Source organism: Chelonoidis abingdonii, chromosome 1, assembly GCF_003597395.2.
Source record: "Chelonoidis abingdonii isolate Lonesome George chromosome 1, CheloAbing_2.0, whole genome shotgun sequence".
NCBI classification, from domain to species: Eukaryota; Metazoa; Chordata; order Testudines; family Testudinidae; genus Chelonoidis; species Chelonoidis abingdonii.
In genome coordinates, this window is record NC_133769.1 from 205,533,897 (window position 1) to 205,561,357 (window position 27,461).

Consider the following 27,461-nt stretch of genomic DNA (forward strand, 5'->3'; position numbering starts at 1 on the left):
GAGACTCTGTGCCAGCTGCAGGAGGTCATAAAGTGGGCACTGTTTTCCTTAGGGAGACATGCAGGATAGGTGTCTGCAGCTTTCCCTTTCAGTCTCCCTAGTAACACTCTCTCCCCTCACAGGGTTCCTTTCCCACTTCTCGGGGGTTTTGCCCATGGACTGGTGTAGGAGATTCCTGACAATCAGCTCTTTAACACATTCGTAAAACCTCTCCTGAGTCTCCTGTGCAGTTCCTCTGATGCAGAGAAATCTCTAAATCTGTGATTTACAGTGAAATACCCTGGACTCTGAATTAAGTTTTCTCAGAATTAAGCACAAATAAAGCACTATCTTCTCAGGTGATTTTAGTTTTAGAAAATGAAACATCAATACTTCCTCCCTCCAAATTAAAATGAAATAAAGAACCTTGCAAGGTTGAAGGGCCATGTAATTCATTCTTTCTTGGTTTATAAGGATGGGATTAAGATGGAGTGGGAATTCCCTATTAAGACCTATATATTCATAAGGACTCAAATGTCTTCATTACTCTGCTTAATGTTAAGCTTACTCCAGACTCCTTAGTAAAAAGGTCATAGTTATGCCAGTGGAGATAGTATTCCTGCCAACTCACAAACCAGAGAATACGACATCACTCAGACTGAATTTAGATACAGCAGCCACAGCCTCAGTCCTAAGAGTTTTAGCTATAGTCTCTAACTGTGAAGTCTTACATGGGAGGCCATTGTCAGCACATACAAAAAAAAAACAAACCCAAACCAACCCATACCCTACCCTGTATAAAATTTACTTTAAAGATTTCTCCAACAGCTTTTTCAGGACTGATGCTTCCCCTGGCTCTGATTTGTTGTATGTTGAAAATGTCCAAAGATATGTTGAAGGGGCAACTATGGCTCCATCTGAAGAAACTGGAATTGCAGGCTAACATCATATATCCTTCCAAATATTCTGTTGGTAAGCACTTTGGGGAGCATAGAGACAAAGCAGCCACTGAGATTTCAGACAAGGGCAAAAGTCCTCCCTCCCATCCAGTGAAAGAATCTTCAAACTACATTATCTCAGCAGGCATTCTTTTTGAAGCTGCTGCTTCTCCAGATTCCAGCACCAAGATTACATGTTATGAGAAGGCCATTGCTCCCTTTCCTGAGAGTTGGAAGGCTAAGGCTGGGATTCTCTGGAAAAATATCCCACGCCCAAAGCATCTCTTGATTTTACATTTCACAAGTCTGGGCAAATTATAGCCCTTCTGCCATAGGATGCTTTTCAGCGTTGACCCTTACCTATGATTGAACCACCTCAGAAAATGAGTAGTTGAGATAGTCAGGGAAAGATATTCAATAGAACTCAATTACTGTACCTGGGACAAGTTTATCCTTTGCCCAAAGTAAATTAAAATAAAGCAATGCTATCCACAAGGCTGTGTACCATCGGAAGATGAAGGTACAGTAGTCCATATCCTCCACCCAGTTCTTTGGAGACAGTTATTTTCGAAAGAACGTAAGATTCTTTGTGGTGCGAATAGAAACAGTCTCTTGATAATGTAGAAACGTATAAATTGGATGTGAACAGAGCCTACTGAGGAATAAAGGAGTATATAGCAGAGGCATTCAAAGTCTCATGTAAACTTCTGTCATTACTATGTGTTCTGAAGATAGCTGTGATTTTGTGGGTGAAGAGATCACACACATCTTATGCAAAAGTCTGTAAGGTGCTGTGAGAGTTTAGAATATCTGTCACCAATATCTAACTTTTTAGTGAGTGCTAAAAAAAAAAAAAAAAAAAAAAAAAAAGTTAAGGAAAAAAAAACCTGCTGATCTCCATTATTCAATAGTGTTTGAGAATTCTGTTTAGTTTAAAGCAGAGCTTGGTCATTTTCTGTTGCCTGAACATAAGCTTACATCATTTAGTAGTATTTGTAATAATGAATTGCTACAGATTCACTTGAGGCAAGGATTTTTTATTTATCACATTAAAAGGCTCTAAAACCACAAGAAGTCTCCCAGCAGACAACTCGGTTTCCATCCTTTTTTGTGGTTTGTCCTACTGCAATGTGAAAGGCTTAGTGTTCTCCTTGAACACATCATCTTACAGGCCCATTATAACATTTAGGCATTACTGATAGACGATGATAAAGAATAGTAGAACTGGTGAATTAAAAAATACATTTCCAATTAAGGTTTTCAAATTTTTTTATGAATATTGTTGATAGTATCACTTCTGAAATGTTAACATTTACCAATATTTGATTAATATTTAAGACAAAAAGAACAGTACTGCTTAGCACTTTAGCTATTAGTACACCATTTTGAAAAATATAACACTTGGAGCTCCCCAGGAAAGATGCATTTTATGGAATGGGAAACTGAGGTAGAGTAGTTAAATGATTTGCCCAATGCCATGTAACAGCCCAGTGCTCAGTTACTTAGACCGCTCTCCCACTCTGCTTTGTGCATCATCAAACAAATTAACTAAATTCCAATTGCAAAAGAAATGTCTGCCATTAGTTACACCTGTGCATGCCCACTGAATATAATGGGGCTGTACAGCTGCAAATTGGCATGTTCAATCTTTAGTACTGATGGTGATGTCAGTCAGAAAGAGCATAGCTTGACTTTCAGATCCCAAGTTTGCAGAACTGGCATTTAGAAATCCCATCATCTCACTTGTTAAATAAGCAAATTTGAAATGAAAATATTTGAGATAAAATAAACATGAAACCACACAATATCATCTTTACTGTCATTTTCTAGCTCCTAATCTCTTCTTCAGTCTGAGACATTTAGGCTGTATCTCATTTCCTGCTAACTCCAAGGGTGATTCAAACCATTCCAAAGGGCTCTGGAGCTTGGCCCCTTCTATATTTGTGCCAGATTTTCTTCCTTAGGCAATATATGCTTTCCTCTGCCTTAGGGGAGCAACATTTCCAATGTTCTGCACCCCCAAAAGTGGTCACTGGTTGGGCTTCTTGTCAGGCCTGTTAATTTGAGAAATATGGGGTGGGGGTGAGGATCCCCATCCCCAGCAGAACTTAATTCTTCCAAGAAGTCGAGGCTGGAAGAGGGAACTTTCCTCCTCATTTACTCAGAACAGTCAGCATCAGCCCAGTGCTCTTCCCAGCAACTGTCTACCCTATTCTCTTTCTCCTCTTCTCCATCAAGGCAGGGCGAGATTGGGGAGCCTGGAAGTTGCTTGGATCATATTCCATAGCTGGCTCCAAGTTCTTTTCTGCCCTCATTGCAGTTGTTATTGGGAGGCAGAGCAGGCTCATCCAAAGGGGGCCCCTCTTGTAGGCCCTGTGCCCTTTGCAGCTTAGAGGAATGGAATCACTTTCTGGACAGGGACTTTGATTCTGAAATTGTTGGTAAAAACCTGGAGTCCTGGCTGAGGAATATGCCAAACAATTTCCCTCAGAGAATATTAAGGCATTAGGAAAGACAGCATAATCCAGGAGTAGGCAACCTATGGCACGTGCCCCAAAGGTGGCATGTGAGCTGATTTTCAGTGGCACTCACACTATCAGGGTCCTGGCCATGGGTCCGGGGGGCTCTGCATTTTAATTTAATTTTAAATGAAGCTCCTTAAACATTTTAAAAACCTTATTTACTTTACATACACCAATAGTTTAGTTATATATTATAGACTTATAGAAAGAGACCTAAAAACATTAAAATGTATTACTGGCACGCGAAACCTTAAATCAGAGTGAATAAATGAAGACTCGGCACACCGCTTCTGAAAGGTGCCGACCCCAGTGTAATCTATCAGATTCTTGTCTGAGGCAAGAAACATGTCTTAAATTAAGCCAGAAGCCTGATGTATGGTTTCCGATTCATGCAGATGTTGAAGAGTTAATCACAGCATCTGGGAAGAAACCTGATTCCTAGCCATCCTTACCTAATGGTAAGTATAAGTTTTTTATAGGCTGCCAGAAAGGTGGTTGGAACTCCTGGAGCCTCTACTCCATATAAGTCCTGTTGTTTCATTCTCTCTCCCTATAGAAAGTACTGCATCCCTAAGGGACCCCATGACAACAAGTTTACAATCTACCACAGGAGCGACGATTAAGTGAAAAGTCCATTGTTGCCATCTACCATGGCCCTATGTACAAAAGCACAGTGTGTTTTGGTAAAGAAGGTCTCTTCAGAAACCTTTCCAGGTAGTGGTTGTGTTAAAAAGACATGAGAAGGCATGTGGTCAGTTTCAGATTTTCTTTATGGTGCATTGTTGGATTTGGTCACTTGATTTTCTACTGGTCAACAACTTAACTGACAGAGGACCTTGTATTGGGCCCTGAAAAAGAAAATTATTTGGGTGCATTCTCCAAGCCAATTTTATCTTTCTTGTGGTACAGTGACCAGTACTGTACATAATATTTCAGATAGGGGTCTGACCAAGTGCTCTCCTCATTAACCATTAGAACACTGAGGACAAGCATAGTTGCTCGTCTGTGTTCTGTACCGAAGAGCATTAATCTTTTCTCTCCTGACCCCAGAAAAGGAGCTTACTGAAAGAGAACTAATTTGAGAAACTAGAGTACTCTGAATTCAGTCCTCTAGAATATCAACTTTGAACAGAGAGAGAATTTATCAATAATATATCAATTTATGTTTTATATACCAAATGCAGGGAAATAGAAGCTACTGTTAAATGGGAAAGAGATTTGAATGAACAATTGTTTTAGCTTAGTTACTGTCATAAACAGATAGCTAAGGGTTAATGTTTCTTTTGCCTGTAAAGGATTAACAAAGGGAACCAAACACCTGACCAGAGGACCAAATTGACCCTGTATATTGTCACCTTGATACAGAGATCATTTTTATGTCTTTTCTTTCTTTTTATATAAAGCTTTCTTTTTAAGACCTGTTGGATTTTTTCTAGTTAGGCTCAGGGGGAATTCTGGCCAGGGGAGGGAAGGAAACTGGGGGGGAAATCTCTTTGTGTCAGAGTTGCAAAGCTACCTTTGCAGGGACTCTGACTGAGGGTGAAAGAAACTTGATCTCTCTGTGTTTGCATTTCAAGGACTTGAAATAGGGTGATCGTCCAGGGCCATCCAGGGAGGGGAAGCCTGGGGAGGAAATAAAGAGGAGACAGGGGGAGGGGGTTATTTCCCTTTGTTGTAGACTCAGGGCATCTGAGTCTTGGGGTCCCCCAGGGAAGGTTTTGGGGGACCCCAAGACTCAGATGCCCTGAGGCACGCACTGGAATTCCTGTCTGGTGGCAGTGATATGAGATCTAAGCTGATAATTAAGCTTGGAGGGTTCATGCTAGCATCTTATTTTCTGAACTCTAAGGTTCAGATCTGAGTAGGAAAGCTATGATAGTTACATATTCCAGTCTCCATCAGTGGAAGGCTCCAAATGTGTATGTTTCATTTAATTCATAGAACATATCACTCCAGAAATATGTGCTCAAAATAGATGGTGGTGGGAATGATGAATGTATAAAATTTAAATTCCAAAAGGGGTTGTCCCATAAATCACTGTTCTGACACAACGTTGCAAAATCTATTGAAGATGTGCTGGAAATATTTAATATATGCCAATCTCAAATATGTGTGCTCCATGTTCTGTATGACCTTCCTCTGGACATACAGAAAAGTGCATTCTTGGATATTACACAGTCTGATAGCAACGATCTGTGTTCTAAACTTTAGTAGAAAGACACTGTTCTGTTAGTGGAAGAATAGATTAAGGATGGGTGCTTTTTCCTCTGGGAGAAAGTAATTTATGAGATAAGGGGACCTCCTGAAACATTTCATAATGTATACATGGCATGTGATGCTGAACTGCTTAATTAGGGCTACTATAGAAACCAAAATTTTAACATTAAGCAACTGTGTATAAGAGGGCTGTTGAGAATTGTTATATTAGACGATGATTCCCATTTGATAATGTATTGTGATGTCCTAATGCATATTAACATCATACTTTTACATTACTTTTCTGCATCGCACCAGTTCTCTTTGAAGTCATTGGAGCTGTGCCAGTTTATACCTGCTTACGATCTAATCCAGTATCTCCTTTTGTGGGGGGGAAAGTGGGTAAAATGGGGTTTATTTTTGTTAAGCCTTATTATAATGGCTCTGTCATAACTAGATAGGTAAGGTAAGGGTTAAGTTTCTTTTACCTGGAAAGGGTAACCAAACACCTGACCAGAGGACCAATCAGAGAACTGGATTGTTTAAAGTCAGGTATAGTCCAGCGACGGCCGAGATGTATACCCAGGGCCGCTCTTTTTGTTTCTCGGATCCTTGAGCTTAAAAGGCTACCTCCTAACTCTTCCCTATATTTCATAATATTATGAGCGAAAAGCATAGGCTGAGTAACGATAAGGAGCGCGTCCGGCCAAGCAATTGGATGGGCGTAAAGAGAGAACTAATATGTGTGGTGTACCTAAATTGCACTGATTGGATGGCTGTGTCTTCTTCTGTTTGTCCTTGTTGGCTCCGGCGCATGTGAAGCTGAAGCAATACTTCCATCCCTAAAAGTACTAACGCCTTGCATCTTGAGTTCTCCCTCCACCAGTTGCTCTCTGAAAACACATTGAATCGGTGAGTACAAAGAAGAGCGCGATCTCAGCAATTCGGGCTCATCCGAGGTAGCGGCCATGGGTTGTAGTAGAGACTTACTCTCAACTGACTGGATCTTAAGGGTTGAAAAACTTGAGTTGATAAACTCGGCCCGGAAATCTATCTTTAAGTAAAAACCTCAAAGCTTGCTTTTTCTCTTTATATTGCTTTCAATAGCAAGAGCGACTGTATTTGACGTTTTTTAATGCAAGATTTATGTTTGTGTATTTCTGCTTTTGGTTTTCACTATAATAGTGTTTCTTTCGTTAAAACCTGGATGAAAGTTTATTTTCTATGAGGGCAGAGGGGGAGAAAGAGAAAAACGTCGTTCCCACAGAAAGCTTCTGTGCCATCATTCCCTATTGTCCCAAGGGCGGGAAAGGCTATAGGACAAAGGGAGGGGGACCATTTCTTGTGTGAGCTGACTAAGTGTCAGCTACCCAGCCTCCGGGAAGCTCCCAGACATTCTGTTTCTGACGATTTGATGTTACAATGGAGCGAATGCTGCATAGAACATTGCAACCGGCTAACAAGGAAAGGGGGGGAAGCTGGGAGAAGAGAGCAGAGAGAGACCCATAGGAAGCTCTGGGTCTTTGGAAGGAGTTGGCACCAGTAAGGAAGAGTTAGGCACATCCAAAAGAGAGGAAAAGGGGAAGTCAGGCCTCTCAATTAGAATAACCTGACGTCTGGTGGCAGCGGAAGAATATCCCCAATGCTTAAGGTACGTGGCCAAGCTGGTAGTGAGCTTGGGGGAGTTTCAGGTAAGCCCCCAGACTTTTGGACGCAAAAGTCCAGGTTTGGGACAGGACCAGGCTGTGGACGCTAAAGTTCAGGTCTGGGACTGGGAGGCTAGATTACCACAGGCTCCCTAAAGAATATAGAGTCAAATTCAAGGTCTTGGTCCTTGTCTTCAGGACATTCCATAACCTGGGCCCATGGTATCAAAAAAATCACTTATAGCTCCAGGATGAGGACCACAGTTGACAACACTGCTTCTCACACACAAAGGACCTATCTATTGTAAGGGTAAAACTGGTCTATGTAAGAGATGGGGCTTTCGTGGGGACTAGTCCAAGCCTCTGCACCAAAATTTGACAGGATCTAAGAACAGGCTGAACCCTCCTACCTCTTAGTCCAAGGTCTACATTTTTTGACCTGGCCTTCAGTAATTAAAATGCATAACATGGTAGTGTGAGCTAAGAGCACCCCAATGCCAGATGACACAGGGCCCCTTGCTTGTAACAGTAAAACTCAGCTGGCCTGACCAGCTCGATACAACTCATGCACTGTTGTCCTGATATTTATTTAAAAGGTGTCAGGTAATATATCATATGAAAACTAACTCCACACAGGTTATTAATATCACTGTGAAATGCTTGTAACAGTGCTGTAGGTGAAATTATGGATACTCTCCAATATTATGTTTTGGAGACTGTAAACAGACAAAGGAGGCAAACAGTTTTTTTCCAGACACCGAAGGCAAACACCTCTGGGTTAGTGGCAAATTGAGCTAGGCGTTACCAGGAACATGGAGAATTGACTATTCATTTGCACTGGAGACTACAGGAAACCATTTGTATTGTAAAATCAGAGACTGTAAAATGAACATGGCATTTGGCTCCTTGGAAGACACAGAAAACAGAGCCAAGCTGAGCCCCCAGCAGGGCTTCCTGACTTTTAAGTCAAAGATAAACTTTGGGAATATAAGGAATTGCTGAATGACTTCGGAGTATCTGTCTCTTGATTGATGAAAGACACCAGCATTTTGATGCTGTAAGGATGGATCCTGGCTGGAATAGCTGGTCACGCTGGGGAAGTTGCTGAAAGTAGGGAAACCATCTTGAACAAGAACTATAGCAGATGAGTTTTAGAAATGGTTTTTACTTGTATTCGTTTGTAACCATTTCTATCTATTCCTTCTACTTGGTATCTTTGGTTAATAAACTTGTTTTATTTTTATTATAACCCAACTCACTGCTGGGTTTGAAGGGAACGATGTGTTTTACCCAGGGCGAGATAATAAACTGTAGTGTACTGACTCCCTTTAAAAGAGCAGAACTTCTGTGAATGGTCAGTGTGAGGGCTGGACATTGCGGGGCAGATGGTTCTGTGGAAATTTGGAACAGAGAGTCTGTTGGGATCATTCTACAAAAAGTAACTGGGCAGTGGAAACCAGGGTGTGACCTGCATGTCTGTAGGCTGGCTGATGGTGTCAGGCTGTAAACCACAGCAGCATAGTGTTTAAGGTACCCAGAACTGCAGGGCAAGTGGTAATGCAACCCCTTATTGTTCTGGTCTGAACCACAAGTGTTACAGGTGTATATATAAACATTATTAAAACAACAGCAGCAGCCCTCTCTCACGGTTCTCCCCGCGGGCCTGGGGAGGAGATTGAGAAAGTGTGTGTTCCATGTGGTAGGTATTAGTCAAATCTTGCAATGCAGTGCAGAGATACTATAGTGAGGAGGTCAATATAAGAACCTGAATAGAATACAAATCTGTTTTTGATTCATGTGTTATTTTAAGAGTTATATAAATAAAAAGATGTTGCCTCCCTCAGACCACCTGCTCCCTTTTAGCAACAAAATGAGGCACCTCCCATAGTATTTCCTCAGCCCCCCAAAAGTATCAAACAGTCCTCCTCCCTGTAGTCCTCCAGCTCATTCACTAATTCTTCCCAGCTACCTCCTTGCTTCTGGCTTCCTTCACAATTCTTTCCCAGCATTACATTCTGAGTATTAACGGAACAACATGGTCAAAGTGGGAGTGGATGCAGGAGGCTGAAGAAGAGTTGCCGGAAGCAGGGAAGGAGGACTGGTTGGGCCTCTGGAGTGGTGCCAGTCCTGAGCTCTTCTGTTTCACAGTAGCAGAAAACCCTGCCACTACCTACACCAATAGTGACTGCCACACCCTAGAAATTAATCAACTGCCTTATGTCAATCATCTGTCAGAGAATTACCTAGTTTTCAAAAGGTTCTCTGTACCATCTCTTGCTTTGGGTTCTTTCCCTCCACTAATACAACCTGTTGCACTGTTTGCCGTTTCCCCTTACAACAACCTGATAAAGTATTCATTGCTGTTATTTTTCCTCCAATTCAGTCTTTGAACATGAAGAAATAAATTTTTGGATTTATATGAGGAATTATTACTTTTACCTAAATTTTTTTTTTGTCTATAAAAATACTGTTCACAAATTACTCTGAGCAAATAAATTCAGTGGGACCGGAAATCAAAAGATTAGTGTCTACTGACCTAGTAACTTCAGGGTGACCCTGTCTCTCACATAATTCCAGTAGGTTAGAGGAGCTGAGCCAATAACTTTACACAGGACTGTGCAAAGACATCAGCCCAGCAAATGACAAGTGCTGAGAGCCAATGGGATCACCGACACCTGTGCCTTGAAACCAGCTGGAGCAACAAGATATGCTGAACCAGTGATGTCATAGCAATCTGTCCCTTTGCATCGGCCCACTAAGCTAGAAATACTGAACCAGGAATCTCACAGAAGTCAATAGCTGAAAATTAGCTCAACAAGGCGAAAGTGCTTGAGTATAGCTGGTAGGGAAAAACTGGATTTTTTCCCCCCCCCACAATTTTTTTGAATGAAACATTTTAATTTGAAATTTTTTGATAAACTTCAAAACAAAATGTTCTACTGTAAAATGAAAAAAATCAGAGTTACGAACACCAAGGTTATGAACTGACCAGTCAAGCACACCCACCTAATTTGGAACCAGAAATATGCAATCAGGCAGCAACGGGCATGGGGCGTAGGGAGGAGGTAAGCAAATACAATACAGTACTGTGTTAAATGTAAACTCTGAAAAAAATTAAGAGAAAGTTTAAAAAAAAATTGACAAGGTAAGAAAACTTTCTGTGCTTGTTTCATTTAAATTAAGATGGTTAAAAGCAGCATTTTTCTTCTGCATAGTAGAGTTTCAAAGCTGAATTAAATTAATGTGCAGTTGCAAACTTTTGAAAGAACCACCATAATGTTTTGTTCAGAGTTATGAACATTTCAGAGTTACGAAAAACCTTCATTCCTGAGGTGTTCATAACTCCGAGATTTTCCATGTTGAGAACAATACAAATTTGGTTTGCAGTTATTTCCCTGTATTTTTAAACTGGAAAAGATGGGCGGAGGAGAGAAGCAAAAAAGTTTGGAAAAATGGGGGGGTTCCTCTTGCTTTTAAAACTTCTTTTTTGTTTTTCCCACCGCTGGAGAAGAGTCAGTGAGAGAGTAAAAAATCTAAAAGAAATTGTTTCCCTCACACACATTCTCTTTTTACTTCTTTCTATTTGAAAAAAAGTTGAGGAAAAGTCTTAATACTTTGATTGTTCATATAAATTCTACTCTTGGAATATGTGCACTTTGTGTTCAAGATCAGATTCTTTTGGATAGCACTGCCTGTTGGGGCTCTTCCCATGCCCTTGTTTTTCTCATGCCTCTGGCCTGGGAGTGCACAAAGGTCAGGGGGACCTCAATTGTCCTTCCCTTCCTTCTTACTGCCCATGGTTATGAATCTGAATTCTAGCAACGTCTGTGTCTCTTGCTCACTGTGTGACTAACCTGTTTAGTGTAAATAGCTCCTAAGGGAGGTTTTAATACTAGTTAGATAGTTGTAGTTAGTCTTTTTACCTCCTTTTAAAAAACAAAACAAACCCTTAACCTGTTTTTAAAGCATTTTTTCTTGTGAGACTTCCCTTGTATTGGGTTCAGTCTTTATGGCGGAGCTAAACTCTCCTAGGTTTGAAAACTGGCTCTCTTGCAATGCAGTGGCATGCTTAATGATGGATACATGAGGTGCCTGTGTAAGGAGGACATTCCTGAGAAATACATTATTTGCCAGTCTTTCTTTGAGAATGCAAAAAGTGAGAACCGCTTGCTTGAAACTCTTTTTGTTGGAGACATCTATGTGCCCCTCTTAGTCTCAGCCAGTCCTGGATACAAATAAACCTCTTCAAGGAGTGCTCGAGTCCAGGGACAACTCACAACTCAGGGATTTATTGTCAGGATCCTTGCTGCAGGCCACATTGTCAAGGCTTAAAGCTCTAGCCTGCACTGGTGTTATACTGAAGGGTAAGGCTGTAGTTAGAGTCGGTGAGCTGTGCCAAGTCAGAAGCCCAGTGGCTGCATTGAGGTTGGACTAGTGGAGCAAGGGCAGAGTTGAGAGGTCAGGAGGCTCTGAACTCAAGAAGCAGGAGTAGGGATGCCAACTTTCTACTCTCACAAAACTGAACACTATTGCTCTGCCCCCTGCTGTGCCCCCTGCTCACTGCATCCCCTCTCCCTCTGTCATTTGCTCTCCCCACTCTTACTCACTTGCTAATTTTCACCAGGCTTGCTCAGGGGGTTGGGGTGTGGGAGGGGGTGAGGGCTCCAGCTGGGGATGCGGGATCTGGGGTGGGGCCAGAAATGAGGACTTCGGGGTGTGGGAGGGGGCTCCGACCTGAGGCTGTGGGTTGGGATGCAGGAGGGGGTGGGAACTCTGGCTAGGGGTGTGGGATCTGTAGTGGAGCCAGGGACAAAGGGTTTGGGGTGCAGGAGGCATAGGTGGTGAAGCTGAGGGATTTGGAGTATGGCAGGCAGCTCCAGGCTGAGGCAGGGGGTTTGGGTGTGAGAGAGGCTAGGAGTGCGGGTTCTGGGGTGGGGCCAGAAATGAGGGGTTCAGGGTGTGGGGAGGGCTTTGGCTGGGGGTGCAGGCTCTTGTGTGGGGCTGGGGATGAGGGATTAGGGGTTTGGAGGGGCTCTGGGCTGGGACCGAGGGGTTTGGAGGGTGGGAGGGGGATCGGGGCTGGGGCAAGAGGTTGGAGAAAGGGCGGGTGCTTCTGGGAACCATGGGCAGCAGGAAGCCTGCCTTAGTCCTGCTGTGCCACCGACCGGACTTTTAACGGCCCCTTTTTGACTGGGCGTTCCAGAAACCTGGCAATGCTAGGAGCAAGTCGAGATATCAGGAAGACAGCTGGGTCTGACTGTAAGCAGTGAGCCAGGGTCTGTCTAGTTGCACAAACAGCCTCCATGGATTTGGCCCAGAGGCACCATATAAGGCCTGGGGAAATCGAGACCTCAGTAGGCACTGCTAATCTGCTATTCCCTGCTGCACAGGAGTTGTTGAATGGCAGTGTGGATGTGGGCAGCTGCCAGTGAGTCTGCAGATATGGGTTCTAGACCCCATGGACCCTTCCACTTATGTCTTAAAGAAACCATCCTCTGAGACCAGTATAGCAACAGTGGTCTGGGGGAGGGAGGATGCTGCTCCACTAAAAGAAGCAGGTCTAAGTCACCCTCACTGGGTTGTAGCAAGAAAAGGCAGCGATCCCCTCATCCTGCTTCTCTGAAGGTAGCTCAAAGCCCAAGATGGGTCCCACTGGCCTCCTTCAGGCTCTGGTCACTGTGTATCGGTACCATCTCAGGCTGAGTTTTTTGTCTTTCCAAGGTTCTTGGGCCCTGATGTCAATACTCACCACTTCAGCATCCATGGCCTCCATTTGCCTGCCCTTGGTACTACCATTCTCATTATTATAAGCCTTTACAGTTCCAAGTGATCTTACTATCTCAGCACTAATTGACTTACCACTTCTCATCTGTGGTGAAGATCTCTTCAGTAGAAACCACTACTCCTAATATAGTGCTAAGCGCCTCTGAAGAACCAGGGCACACACTGAAGTTTGACCTGGGACCCCAGTTGAGGTTGCTCCACCTCTGGAAGACGAATACTCTTTTTCCTCTTCAGCCTTTGAGCATAGCAGAGAAGCATCATAGATTCACTCTCTAAGGTTCCTATCATTTGATCCCTATGCGATATGTCTACGGGCTGGTCTACACTACAGGGGAAAATCGATTTTAGATACGCAACTTCAGCTACATGAATAACGTAGCTGAAGTCAAAGTATCTAAGATCGAATTACTCACTGTCCTCATGGCGCGGGATTGATGTCCGCGGCTCCCCCTGTCAATTCCGCAACTCCGTTGGGGTTGGTGGAGTTCCAGAATCGATATAAACGCGTTTGGGGATCGATATATTGCATCTAGATGAGACGCGATATACCGATCCCCAAGCAATCGATTGCTACCTGCCGATACTGCGGGTAGTGAAGACGTAGCCTACACTGCGGTTGAAAACCCACAGTTGGCCCACATCAGCTGGCTCAGGCTCATGGGGCTGGGGGTAAGGGGTTGTGTAATTGTGATGTAGGGCTCAGGCTGGAGCCCAGGTTCTGGGACCCCATGAGAAGGGAGGGTTCCAGTGCTCAGGCTCTGCCCAAGCCCAAATGTGTACACCGCAATTAAACAGCCCCATGAGCCGAAGCCCCATAAGCCCAAGTCAGCTGACATAGGCCAGCCATGGGTGTTTAGCTGCAGTGTAGACATACTCTGTGGGGCTCACATCCAGCTTTTGCGGTTCCATCTAGGGTCAGATCTCCCTTGAGACATCAAAGAGAACTGCAGGGAGCTCAAATGGCAATTCTCCTCCTGAATAACTGCAGAAACAGGGCTCTGAGGAAAAGATCTGCAGGGTGATGAACAGATTGTACCAGCATCTATTTCCTTCTCTTCATTTGACGTGGAAGTATTTCTTTCATCAAGCGCGCAGACTAATGATTACAAGACCTTCCAGGAGCTGTTACACTCTATGGTGGACACTTTTGAAATACCTGGGGAAGTTGTTCAGGAAAAATCCATAAATTCTTGGAGACGTACATACCTTTCTGCCTGGACAATTGGTGACACCGATAAATGAGGGTGAGTTAGAACCAATTAAACACTTCATCCCTAGTGCCTACATCCAAATGAGGAGATTGGCCCTCTCACCAGGCTTTGAGCAATTTCATAGCCATCCTGTTCCCGGGCCTTTAGTTGCGGCTGCAGTACGTGAAAGGACCAGGCAACAGGGACCACTAAGACTCAGTAGCTAAAGAGACTATTTGGCTGCCAAAACTACTCTTCAGCCAGTTTGCAAATGACGATTGCCAATTATCAGGCTTTATGGGCAAAATATGATTATCTAAATGAGGACAGTGCCTCCAAATTTATGGAAAAACTCCATGTCAGAAGAGTGGAATTTAAGTCTGTTGTTTCTGAAAGTCAGCTTGTGGGGCACACTACTCTCCAGGCTGCTCTCACCGTTTGAGAAACAGCAGCAAGTTCCATGGCCACATGGGGGAGCACATGGGTCTCGCTTTTTCCCAGTGGGAAATAAATACATAAGCGAGTGTGTTTTGTTCCCATTTTCAGTGTTTTGCCTCTTCCCCTATTTTTCCACTGGTGGTGGTGGTGGTGGTGGGGAAATGTAGGGGAGAGCAGGAATTTTACTGAGACAGTGAGCTCACGAAGTCCTAGGAAACTAGGGGTGTGTTAATCCAATAACCTCACAAATACCTTGAGCCTTGGTTTCAGTCCAGTATTCTAATGCTCCTGAGCTAATCACCTCACAGACTCCTGTCCCTTGACATCAGCCCAACAAGCTACAGTTGCTGAACTGAAGTTAAGTAAGGGAAAGTGTGTGGGAGTGGAAGACTTGTTCCTCTTCCTCTCCTGGGTTTAGGGGAGCTCAGCTCCCATCCTTTAGCCACTACTGGTGAAATGAGGAGATACCAGGTAGGAATGGCTGTAATGCCAGTAGCAGGAGAAGCTCTTTCTGGCTGGGGAGTTTATGGAGCTCCAGGCCTTCCTACCAGTGGGTGGATTGGTGCAGCACCTGGTGGGAGAAGAATATTCCAAGCTGAGAAATTACAATCTGCCTTTTTTTCTTCAACTGGAAGATAGGTCCCCCTGTTGGTTCCCTTCCCATCTAGGGGAAGAGTTGAGAAAGAGGTAGGGGTCTGCCACTTCCATCTCTCCCTCTCTTTCAGGGGGAAGAGGAGGAGAACCTATTATTAGCTTCTTTTCAGCTAGAATCAAAGGGAAACAGAACAGTTTTGTCAGTGCGCCCTGGATCTCCATACTTGGGTGGGGAGGAGGGAACTTTGAGGTGCTTTCAGCACAAAGATTTTCCCTCCTATACAGCAATCACGGTGAAACAGCAGAGTTTGCATATTAGGAGGCTGTTATTTTACGTGAAGTGTATTTATCACAATACAATCACACAGGTTGTGAAATGTGTGGGTAACCACTGGAAACAGCTGTGGATTGGAGAAGTTAGGATTTAAATTTTATTTATCAATCTTTACAGCAGGTAACATGATATTTGGTACCTACTATATATGTTGGTTATAGTCTTATTTAGTGAAGATTTTGATTTTGTCCTGATTAAGTATCTAGCGAATTAATTTTTGTTTTAGGAATCATGCATTTTGAGCCTTTCATTCTAAATAATAGTTGAAAATAGATTAATTCTTTAGGGGAGTTTGAAAGAATCGCTTTGAATCCTTTGTAAATCATATTGCACTACACACACAACTCTTTCATCTCTATGCTGCTATAGTGGTGCCTGGTGCATATGACAGATACACCATCTTGCTGTATTAGCACATTTACTCCATCCCAAGAGAGACCAGCCTCTCAAGATATCTGTCTAATAATAAGATACTTACAGAGCACTAATTTCAATCATCTCTAGGTGCTAGGAAATGTCTAGGTAGTAAAAGCCCTTCCAAGCTTTTGTAGGTTCCTCTTCGGGATTCCACTATAATTCTTGTTTTATCAGTTCTTTCCCTCTCCATTCTAATAATAATGTTCTCAGCCATGTCAGATGACATTTGCCCTCCTTGGCAGCACGCTGTTGGGTATCCCCTGTACCTTGTGCATACCATAAATAGTTCAGATATTTAATATCAAATATTCTTAGCCTCCCTCAACTTCCACTTTGGTCACCATAGATTTTGTAGGATATACATCTTTAGATGGCTTTCTTTTTCTTTCCCACCAGTGGAAGGATTTTTATGATGTTGTCACTGCTTATATCTGCTAGACGTGGGCCTGAACAACTCTGGATCTTGAGGAGGAGGATTGAATACAGCCTTGGATCCAAATTTCATGAGTGGCTTCACTATTTTGATTCAGCTGATCACAACGAGAGAAGAGTTGTTTAAGCTAGAGATGATATTGTTACAAGAACAAATGAATCTAAATTGTCTGAATAAATTTAGGCTGGAAATTAGAAGATGGTTTCTAAACATCAGAGGACTGAGGTTCTGGAACAGCCTCCCAATAGGAAGCATGAGGGCAAATAATCTAACTATTTTTAAAGTAGAGCTTGATAAACCTGGGTGGGATTATACATCAGGGTTGCTTGTGATATTGTGGGGACAGGGCTCAGCAGCCCTGGGCATCTGTTCCAGTTCATGTCTTACGTTCCTAAAATCTCATGCTCCAGAGCTTCAGTAGATCCTTCAGCAGGAAGGGAATCTGTGTTCACTTTCATTTGTCTGTCTCCTTCCTCTGAAACATCAGAGATTGCCACCGCTGGAGATGAGACATTGGATGGAATGGGCCGGTACTCTAAGGTAGTACTAAGAATTTTCTTTCTCAGGTGTTTGGCTCTAGTGGGCCTTGTTCACATGCTCAGGGTCTAAGCGATTACCATAGTTGCAGTCAGAAAAGAATCCCCCCCCAGTCACGTTGGGAGGGATCTTAAGAGTTTTTTGCTTTCCTCTGTGGCCTGTTGTTGTTGGTCACTTGCTAGGATCATCTTGGTACAGGGCTGGCTGTAGGTTTTTTGCCTCTCCAAGCAAAAAAAAATTTTGGTTGCCCCCCTCACCAGTGCCCTCCTCCACCCATACCCCCTGCTGCCCCAGCCCTGGGTGTTCCCCCACCCCACCCCCACCCCATGCTGTTCCAGCCCTGGGCTCCCCCCCACCAGTGCTGACTCTGCCTGCTCCCCTCTCACCTCCAGCCAGTCTGGCGCTGGCAGGGTCGGGGTAAGCAGTGGGGCTCCCACCTCCAGGACCAGTCAGGACCTGGGAGGGCAGAGCTGGGGGGCCGCCCCGGCAGGGGGCTGAGGAGCAGGGGCAGGGTAGCCCCAGAGGGAGTGGAGCCCCGGAGAGTGGGACACGGGCCCTTCACAGCAGTGCCCCACATTCTATGGCTCCACTGCTGCTTCTGCTTCTGGCTGCCCTGCTGCAGTCCCTGGGCAGCTTTGTACAGCCCCGGCTGTGGCGCTGGGGGGGCTGCCCTGTGGCACCTGCAGGCAGCTCCATGTGCCACGTGGGGCAGTCCCCAGCCTGAGTGTCCCTAGCTTGGAGCCTGCCCAGCCACAAGGTGCTGATGCTGCTCCCCCATAGCATGAACTGCAGCGTCCCCAGGGTGCCCCCCCATGCATGACACGTTACCACTGGGGTAAAAATCTGTCTGGGGATTGGTTCTGCTTCAAGTAGGGGGTTGGTCTAGATAACCTCCTGAGGTCCCTTCCAACCCTGATAGTCTATGAAATATACTATGTCACAGCACATTTACTGGTTGACTTTAACTTTACAATCTGACACACAGAGAATTGCCTTATTTTGGCGGTGCTAGCTGTCAATAACAGTAAGGACCTTGGGTGAGTTCCTCGCCCCTGTTATGGACTCTGCCCGGCAGAAGGGCCAGTGCAGCATAAACATGCCCTAAAAGCCTCATTTCCAGCTCGGTGAGGATTCCCCTGGTACAGGCTGAGATGAACAGCATCTGACAAAGTGGATATTCACCCACGAAAGCTCATGCTCCAAAACGTCCGTTAGTCTGTAAGGTGCCACAGGATTCGTTGCTGCTTTTACAGATCCAGACTAACACGGCTACCCCTCTGATACTTGAAGCCATAAGATTGGCCTCCATGGAGCCCTTTGCATCACTTTTCCCAAACTGCAACCTTTGCACCTCCTCTCCCAAACTGCAGTGTGTGTACCTTGGCCACAGCAAAAGATCCACTCAAAATAATTTTCAACAAGGGTTCTTCCCAGACCAAATGCTAGCTTCTTATTCACAGCCACTTTGACTGCAGAGATCTTTTTTTAAAAAAGGCATAAAAGATTTTTGTTTACTAAGCGGGGAAATGTTATTTTTTCATTCTTTTAATACTAAAAAAAAAATCCATTTTTTTGTCAACATTAAAAAACCATCACTTTTAGACTAAGCCAAGTCTGGAATTTCAGCCCAAAGAGGGAAAGTGTTATATAGTTATGAGCAACTGAAGACAGAAAACAAGAATGACAAGACTTATGCAACCTTAACTAAAGTGACCATTGCCCATCCCAATACAACATGATCCGAGTAACTATAGGCCTGTTAGTTTGACGTCTGTAGTATGTAAGGTCTTGGAAAAAATATTGAAGGAGAAAGTAGTAAAGGACATTGAGGTCAATGGTAATTGGGACAAATTACAACATGGTTTTACTAGAGGTGAGATTTCGTGCCAAACCAACCTGATCTCCTCTTCGAGAAGGTGACAGATTATTTAGACAAAGGAAATGCGGTAGATCTAATTACCTCGATTCAGTAAGGCATTTGACATGGTTCCACATGGGGAACTGTTAGTTAAATTGGAAAAGATGGGGATGAATATGAAAATTGAAAGGTGGATTGAACTTGTAAGGGAGACTCCAACGGGGTTGTACTGAAGGGTAACTGTCAGGGCTGGAAGGAGGTTACTAGTGAGTTCTTCAAGGATCGGTTTTGGACGATTTATTTAACCTTTTTTATTACTGACCTTGGCACAAAGAGCGGGAATGTGCTAATAAAGTTTGCGGATGATACGAAGCTGGGGGGTATTGCTTACACAGAGGAAGGACCAGGATACCATACAGGAAGATCTGGATGCCTTGTAAACTGGAGTAATAGTAAAGGATTGAAATTTAATAGGGTGAAAACGTGCAAGGTCATGCACTTAGGATTTAATAATAAGGAAATTTAGGATATACATTGGGGACCCATCAGTTGAAACAACATAGGACGGAGAAAACAGGGACCTTTGGGGTATTTTGGTTTGATCGCAGGATGGGACTATTGAGCCGCCAATGCGATATGCGCCGTTAAAAAGCGAAATGCGGTTTTAGGGATGCATTCAGGCGAGGTATTTTCCAGCAAAATAAGGAGGTGTTAGTACCGTTCTATTAAGGTGCTTGGTGAGACCTCACCTGAATACTGTGCTGCAGTTCTGGGTCTCCATGTTTAGAAGGATTGAATTCAAACTGGAACAGGTTCAGAGACGGGCTACTAGGATGATCCGAGGAATTGGAAAGACCTGCCTTTATTGAAAGGAGCTCAAAAGAAGCTGGCTTTTTAGCCTGGCCAAAAGAGGCTTCCGGGGGGATATGCTTTCCCTCTATATAAATATATCAGGCGGATAACATTAGGAGGAGTATGGGAATTATTTAAGCTTAGTTACTAATGTAGAACACAAGGTTCAAATGGGTACAAAACTGGACCACTAGGAAGTTCAGACTTGAAATTAGATGAGGTCTTTCTAACCATTAGAGGACTGAAGTTCTGGAACAGCCGTTCCAAGGGGATTATTTGGGGCAAAAGACATTATTCTGGCTTTAAGACGAAGCTTGATAACGTTTATGGAGGGATGATATGATGCATGTCTCCGATACACGTCGACCTGTCCCGGGCGCTGTAGAGTTGCATGTGCATGTGTGTAGGTGAGTGGTTATTTCGTTCGACCTTGATACTATCCGCTTGCCATGTACTGTCTTTTCATACTCCACCTAGGTCCCTTTCCGGGCTAGCTGTAAATCGTTTCTTAAAGCTCAAGATATGTCTTTTGCCCCCACACTCCCCTTGGAAGGCTGTTCCAAACTTCAGTCCTCTATATTGGTATAGAAACCTTCATCTAATTTCAAGGTCTGAATTTCCTAGGTGTAGTTGCAAATGAATTGGGTCCTTAGTCTTACTTTATATATATAGTGAGACAGTAGGATAGTTTTAATTTTGGCAATTGTCCTTTGGATTATCACAGATAGGTCTGCTCAATGGTCTGCGATGGGATGTTGGATGGGATGGGATCAGAGTTACTGCAGAGAATTCTTTCTGATTGCTTGCTGGGGAGCTTGCCCACATGTTCAGGGTTTAGCTTGATGCTGCATATTTGGGGTCTCGGGAAGGAATTTTCCTCCAGGCCGCAGATTGGCAGAGGCTCTGGAGTTTTTTTCGCCTTCCCCTGCAGCGTAGGGCATGGGTCACTTGCTGGTGGATTCTCTGCTTGAGGTCTTCAAACCACAATTTGAAGACTTCAATAACTCGGACATAGGTTAGGGGTTTTTACAGAAGTGGATGGGTAGGGTTCTGTGGCCTGTTTTGTGCAGGAGGTCAGACTAGATGATCATATTGGTCCCTTCTGACCTATGAGTCTATGAACCTGTCTGTGAGTTTTTGTTCAACGTTTACAAGTAGTTTAAAAAAACTAAAATGTTTTGACTGTTGCTTTACACAGAAGATAAATGTTTTTAGAGCAGCAGGATCCTCTTTATATTTCATTTTGTAGTGCCCACTGATAAAATTTGACTGTAGGAATGGTTTTTTTGTTCATGATTTACTCAGTCCTTAAAGAGAGATTTTTATCAATACAAGATTTTCTCTTGTTTTCTTATTTTAACAATAGTTCTAGTCTTATCCAGTATGCCATCTAGAGGCAGCTTCCATGAGATTGCATAAGGATACTTCGTACAGCAATAGATTTATTTTTATTAGCAGATCAGGCCCAGAACTTTACCCACATTTTGTTTGCTTTTCTTTGCATTGTATAATAAAGGTTTGGGTAACATGAAAATAAATCTGATCTGTTCACCTAAATTATGCTCTAAAACCAGCTCCCTGGGACAGCTGTTCAAAATCCTCAGTATGACAAAGCTACTCAAGCATTAGTATTCATACAAAAAGGGGATAATGCAGAACTGATAGTATAGAAGATAGAGCAAAAAACTTGATGAAATGGACCATTATCATCATGGGAATACTAGACGTTATTTTGATCACGTTTATATTCACATCTTCATGTTTTCTTTCGTGCTATCTACATGCTTGGAATGCCTTCCCTCTCTTTCCCCCATAAGCAATGTCCCTTTCCACATTCAAATTGTCTCTTCACAGCATCTCAGTTCTGCCAGACCCCCAAGCACTGGAGGGGTAATGAATCTGTTTATCTTAGAATATTCTGTAGGGCCCATCACCCTGGAATGTAAATTCTAAGGAGAAAGGAAGTGGGGGAAGAAATTAAAGAAACCAGTAATCACCAACTGCATGAAAGCTTCACCACTTACCTGCTTATACTTTATGCACTTACATTATTGCGATCTATCTTTAATATTATGTTAGTGCTGTGGTATCAGTGTCTAATGTAGATTGTAAGCTCCTTGAGGTAGAGACTTGGAGTGGGGAGCGAGATTCTGTAGCACTGTACACTATGAGTCTGACCTTCTGCCCACAACCCCACCTTCAGCACCAGGGTTTGTTTGGCAGTCCTCAGAGGAGAGCCTAGGGCTATCTTCCTCAGTACCTGCCCTGGAGGAAACAAGGCCCTTTATTCTGCTCTGGTCTTTAACCTGTCATAAAAGGCACCAGAGTGGGGATGAGGTTCTTACTCTGAAATGTCTTCCTTGCTTTGTACAGCACCAAGCACTCTTAGTAGCCTATTTAAAAATGTTTCTGAAGTATGAGGAAATGCATTTATTATACTGATAGCAACTGTGCAAAACTCTGGTATAGGTAAGTCATTAACTGCCGTTTCTAGATGAACATAGTTAGCCACTTTGGAATTTTGCCCATTTTTCTCAGTGCAGTGTTCAGAAAGTTCCCATGTTGGGAAGCCCTGTAAAGGGTTAAATGCATTTCAAACTAATGTTTGTGTATGGAAACGGGCATTGCTGGGCTTACAGCTCTTGGGGGCCCAACTTGCTATGAAATGGCATTATCTGAGACTGCTTTTGGAAAGGAGTCCAAAGTAAGAACTAATCAAATCGGTTTTATCTTGGTGTAAAATAAATGTCATAATCAGAACTCCTCTATTTTTAAAAACATCATTAGTCTTGAAGAGTAAACAGCTTTCTTACTGCTAGTGTCACAAACAATATTGCTTTTCAGCAAGATGGTTGCCAGCAACTGTAATCAAAATTTTTTTTTTTCTGGAATAAATTTCACAGTTTATAAATGGTACAAAGTGCTTTCCACAGATGATCATTCAGAAAGTTGTATTGTCAAGCAAAACAGATGGTTTCCTTTTAAATTTACCCTGGGAGGATGGTTAAGTGATTGTTTCTGTGTTTGGAAACTTATTTTAAAGAGGGAAGGAGGAGACCTAAGGAGAGGAGAATGGCTTTCTGTAGGGGAAAAGGTGTATCTTATAGAATCAATTTAAAACTTTGGTAAGAAATGAAACTCCAGATGACATTCTAGCCTTATTTTTCTTTTTCTGATGATGTGATAGTTTATTTATGGAAATATCTTATTTCTGCTAAGTAAAATCCAAATCATATTGGTAGCTATTTTCTTTAGCTATGTCTTTCCATTTTCAGACACACAGAACACTAGCTTGCTACGCACCAACTCCTCATGTGGACCCTGCCACTGTGCACTAAAGGTTCCATAGTATGCTTTGACCTACTGCTGTTTGAAATGGGAGTACATCAACGCACACTATGGAACCATTAGTGAGCTGTAGCGGGATCCGTGCAGCAAGTTACTATGCAGCAGGCTAGTGTGCTGTAGATTCACATCCTACATTGCCATGTACTTAACTCACCATGTAGACAAGCCCTAAAAGTACTGCAGGAGTATTTGGTTGTGAAGTCCCCCTTTCTTTGGTCTATTTCTGTTTTATCAAATGTTTTTGAAGAGGACTGATGTGTGCAAGAATAGATGTTCAGTTTCTTTGCATCTGTAGTAGGAAGCCAGGCAAGGACTGGGAAAGATTTGTGGCAGCGGCTGTACAATGAAGCAGTGAGAGACAGAATAGCTTAAAGGATAATACTGTTTTCCTTACTGTAATAAAAGTTCCATGTTAAGTGTCAGAAGAAAGTGGCTCTCTGTGATTGTTTACCATTGTCTGGCTCAGTGAGAAGTATTAGATCTTGTCTCATTAACTAGATGCCATAATTACTATTTCTAATGTATGTTTTTTTCTGTGAGGCTAACCATAAAAAATTATACTCGTAGTTTTGTAGTGCCTTCCCCCTGCAGAACACAATGTGCTTTGTAAACATTGATTATTTTGTATCACCGTATTGCTCTGAGGTAGGTGTATTATTTCACAGCAGTGTTTCTCAAACTGGGGTCGCCGCTTGCGTAGGGAAAGCCCCTGGCAAGCCAGGCCAGTTTGTTTACCTGCCCCGTCCGCAGGTTCAGCTGATCACAGCTCCCACTGGCCTCAGTTCGCTGCTGCAGGCCAATGGGAGCTGCTGGAAGCGACGGCCAGTAAGTCCCTCAGCCTGCGCCTCTTCCAACAGCTCCAGCCAGAGACAAGCAGCGGTCCCACGCCTGCCAGGGACAGAGAACTCCGGGGATGGAGGCTGTGGGCGCCAGTGTTCTCTGTCCCCGGCAGGCACGGGGCCGCGGCTTCTCTCCCCTGCTGGGCACTATGCGGGCACTGCGTTGGGGACCACTGCAGTAAGCAGTATATATATACAGCACGTGAAAAGATGGGAGTTTTTAAAGCCTTTTAGGGCTTTATAAGTTGAAACCAATACACTGAACTTCCCCTGGAAATGTTAGTAGCTAGTTCACAATATGCAGTTATGATATAATGTGCCTTTGAAAAGAAAGATCGCTTTCAATTTGCCAAAAAGAGATCGGAAAAATACAATCTAGTCCTGCTAGTGCTACTTGGGTGCAGACTTTCTTTCCAGCTGGTGTATATGCTGTCTTGATCAGAGGTGCCAACATAGACTTTGGGCCTCCATAATGAGAATTTCCTCTAAAAGATCCCACAACACTTTGAAGTTTTTTCCATTTCACTTAACCATTTGGAAAAATGACAAACTATGTAATTGTATATTATCAGTATAAAACATAGTTTTTTAAAAAAGCTGTAAGAGATCATGTGTGCATCAAAAAGGCACAAATGTGACTTGATCCAAAAAGTTCCCAAAATACCACCAGTATAGACAAATCCTTGAAAGGAATAGTAACAATCATTACTCTTCCTTTCAGTCTGGCCAGGCAAAGAAATAAAAATACATTAATTACTAATATTCCAACACTTCGAATAGGAAATAACAAAATGAGATTTAGCTTGGGAAAAATACTGTGTATTGAACGGGAGGTGGGAAAACCTGTAATGCGAACAGAAAGGTTGGTGTGGTAATGGATTGCAAAAAGCTATGAGTTTGCAATATGCAATGGCATGGATATAAAGGTGGGAACTGGGGTGGGACTCAGATTACTGGCAGTAAGGAAGAGAGGAGACAGAGACAGACCTGGAGAGAGAAGATGATTTGTGAGAATAGGGAAGTAGAGACTTATCTACACTACATTATTAAATCATTTAAACTAAAAGAGTGACCAATCAGTGCAAAAAGCTGTGTGGATACTCCTATTTTCATTTAAATTACTTATTTCAGTTTAATTTAAGTAGATAAACTGATGGTTAATGCTAAAGAGAAATGAGCCAGTCTCAAACCAATATACGAACCTCCACATGGGGTCTGCATCAGTTTAACTAAATGGATATAAAGATGATTTAAATTGAACTGGTGCAACTTTCTTGTATAGAAAGTCTTCAGCTGAAACAGTCATACTCAGGGATTGGTGCTTAAATGTATGATTAAATATGGGAAGGAGAGGCTCCAGAAGACATGGACAGAAACAGTATTATATGAACTGAGTGGGAGTTTGAAATGCAAAATGTAAAGCAGGTAATTAAGTGGTTATAACAAGGATAATTTAAGTGGGAGAGGAGAGGGTGGAATGAACTAAGTGGTAACTGCAATTAAACATCAAAGGATCAGCACTGGTGGCAGAAAACAGTAGTGAAGGATCAAATCAATGAAGGATGAAAGCCGACAAATTGGTAAAGCGAGTTTGACAGATGAGTCAATCAATTAAATGGTTGTGGAAAGCAACCACATATGAAATAAAGATGTGCTGAGAGCCTTTGGCAATGTTCTTTTCTGTGCCGAAACAAGGGAATGAGGTGATATCCCCTTGGTGCCTTGCTGCCTTGCTGCTGCTTTTGGGAAAATGGCCACCGAGGTGGGAGCTGGGATAGCTACTCTCCTGGTGCTCGTGTGTCTGTTTATTTGCAATGGAGACAGTGGTGGAAGTATTTGTGCCTGACCAAGATCCTGTGCTACAAATACCAACCTCCCTATTAGCTCAGGCTCAGCTCAGCCCATGTGTTGTTAGAGAAAAATCTGCTGTCGCTAAAATGATCAGTTATTAAAGGAAACTGCCACAAAGCCTCGTGTGATAGAGAGAGGAGGAGGCTCGTAAATAACGTTCTTCCAGAAGTTTGTGTGTGCGCGCAATACACACGCTGCTTGTGTGATGTTTATGATAAAAAGGTAATCACAGAGGGCACGTGAGAGGGGAAACAACAAACGGAACAATATACATAAAATTCCAGACTAGCACTTGTATTTTTTGGAATATTTATAAATGATCTGGAAAAGGGGGTAAGAAATGAAGATGCAAAACGTGCAAAGAAACAACACTGGAGAAAATCTGGAGGAACTTCAGAAGGAACTAACCAAGCTAGGGAATTCATCCAGAATACAGTGTGCAGTTCTGGTCATGCCATCTCAAAAAGGATACAAGACAGATAGAAGGGGGAGGTTGAGAGAAGATAATGGGAAATGATTAGGGTTGTGGAAAACTTCTCAGGAAGAGAGACTAAAAAGATTGGGACCATTTATCATAGAAAGGAGACATATGAGATGGGCCATAATATAAGTATGCAGTAATGATTGATATGGAGAAAGGAGAGCAGACTCTTCCGTTCAAATATTTTCATAATAGAAGAACAAGATGAAATTGTTACAGTCAATGAAGTTTAAAGATAGCAAATTCAAACCTGAAAACAGGAGTGCTGTTTCACACATGGCACAATTAGTCCATAAAACTCATTGCTGTAAGCTGGCACCAGCGGTGGCTCTAGGCACCAGCACTCCAAGAGCGTGTCTGGGGCGGCAAGCCGCGGGCGGTGCCCTGCCAGTTGCTGTGAGGGCAGCAGTCAGGCTGCCTTCGGTGGCTTCCCTGAGGGAGGTCCGCCGGTCCTGTGGATTTGGTGGCAATTTAGCAACAGGTACGCCGAAGCTGTAGGGCTGGCGGACTTCCCGCAGGCGTGCCACCAAAGGCAGCCTGCCTGTCATGCTTGAGGCAGCAAAAAAGCTAGAGCTGTCCTTTGCTGGCACTGAAGCTGAGTTGAGCAGGGTTCAAAAAAAGGATTATGTATTTATCTGGATAACTAGAATAGCCAGCATTATTATAGTGAATATTTAAAAAAAACAGAAGTTGGAGATAATATAAGCCATATAACCTTAGAGGCATAAGCCAACTTCTAACTTTTGGGTGTTAGGTGACAACCTGCCTAGAGGGCAAGTTATCTCAAAACTGCCTGCTGGAGGGTTTCTTCCTTTGAAAATCTGGTGCCCATCACTGTTATAAACAGGATACTGGACTAGAAGGCTCATTGGTCTGATCCAATATGGCAGTTCTTTCGTTCCTAGCAGGGCTGGCTCCAGGCACCAGCGAAGGAAGCAGGTGCCTGGGGCGGCCAATAGAAAGGGGTGGCATGTCCGGGTCTTCAGCTGTACTTTGGCGGCAGCTCAAAGCGCTCCGCTTTAGTCTTCAGCGGCAATTCGGCGGTGGACCCTTCACTCCATCTAGTCCTCTGCGGCATCACTTTGGAGACAGCTCAATCAGGTTTTTTTGTTTGTTTTGTTTCCTTCGCCACTTGAGGTGGCAAAAAAGCTTGAGCCGGCTCTGATTCCTAGAGAGGTAAGTTACCTTGACAAGTAGCCTGGCTCTCTAGTGCAGCCCTTTCCT